This window comes from Cotesia glomerata, linkage group LG2 (genome assembly GCF_020080835.1).
Source record: "Cotesia glomerata isolate CgM1 linkage group LG2, MPM_Cglom_v2.3, whole genome shotgun sequence".
Taxonomy (NCBI): Eukaryota; Metazoa; Arthropoda; class Insecta; order Hymenoptera; family Braconidae; genus Cotesia; species Cotesia glomerata.
The window spans coordinates 26,350,158-26,351,548 of record NC_058159.1 but is presented as its reverse complement, the minus strand read 5'-3'; the positions used below and the strand labels follow the sequence as shown (position 1 = coordinate 26,351,548).

Sequence of the window (1,391 nt, the reverse complement as noted above, 5' to 3'; positions counted from 1 at the left end):
ATAACCAACTGCACATACTCGTATAGTATACTCCGTGATATCTATAGTGAAAAAAAATTTCAGACTATAGTCAATATCCTTCAAAGTATACTAAATTATTTTGGGACTGTACTCAGTGAAGTCTTCGATTTAATCGATTAATTTTTCTGGTTATATCGCGTAAAATTTCACGGGATATAATCTGAAAAATTATTTCGTGTAAATTAAATTATACTCGGTTGAAATTTGGATTATGCCCACGGTGACTCCGCTAATTTTTTTTTATAGAGCCTGTGCGTAAAGTGTTGTTTATAATTTGTGAGTTATAGTCAATCAGCATATTGGACATTAATTAAAATATAATCAGTGAATTATTAGAGTGTGTGACTATTTATATATTTTGATATGTAAAAATATTTTTTTCTTAGCCTAACATTTTTAACCCTTCAGGACATGGGTGTTTTGACTCACCTTATTTACTCTGGCCATGAGAAAAAATCTCATGGCTTCTGCGCATGCGCATAGAACATTATAATTCAGTTTTCTTACGAAAACGTTATTTATTTTTAATTTTTAATGTTCTTAGACTATAAAATAATGAATTAATAATTCTTTAATTGATAATTAATTAATAATTAATTAAGTTTAAATTTATTGCTAGAGTATTATCGATTAAAAAAAAAATAGTACACATAAAATGTATTTGTTAGGATTACATATAAAAAAAAAATATTGACTTACGTTTATTAAACCTCTTAATATTATTTATTTGAAAAATATTAAATATTAAATTATAAATTTTACATATTTATGTAGGTAAACACAGCACAATATTACACTATTATTTTGGCGGTTAAGTATGATGTAAATAAATATGGCGGACGCGGACTGCGAAATGAGCCGAACTCGGCCGAATAAGAAACGAAAGCTAAAATCTCCCACCTTTTAATACTCTGGCCATGAGAAAAAATCTCATGTCCTCTAAAAAAAATTATTTTTTTATTATTTTTAATCAAAAAAAAATTTTTTTATTGTATGTGTGTCTAGAAAACTAAATTATAGGAAGATACAAAAAATTTCAAGTAGCTTTTCCATTTGAAATTTAAAAAATATTTGAGATTGAAGTTGCGCATGAGAAAAAATCTCATAACCCATGTCCTGAAGGGTTAAGTTCGAAGAGTCTAAGAAAAGAAAAAAAAATTTTTTAACCCCAAATTATCGGAAAAATTGTGCTATAAGGCTCCTTAAATGTTTTTAATGTATGTAATAATTATTTAAAACAATATTTGACTAACCTAATATTTAAAATACATAATAGATATGATAATGCTAAGTGCGCAGGCGCTAGAAAAAAAGTTGGTGGAGTCACCGTGGGCATAATCCAAATTTCAACCGACTACAATTTAATTTAC

The 1,391-nt window shown here is 27.0% G+C and overlaps 1 long non-coding RNA gene across 1 annotated transcript; it reads right to left on the bottom strand.

Moving 5' to 3' along the window:
• Positions 1-414: 414 nt before the first annotated feature.
• Positions 415-1,139, bottom strand: LOC123258649. The gene is made up of 2 exons (XR_006508110.1): positions 721-1,139; positions 415-566 (listed from the first exon to the last, which is right to left on the bottom strand). It is a non-coding gene; the product is annotated as an uncharacterized LOC123258649 (long non-coding RNA).
• Positions 1,140-1,391: the final 252 nt, after the last annotated feature.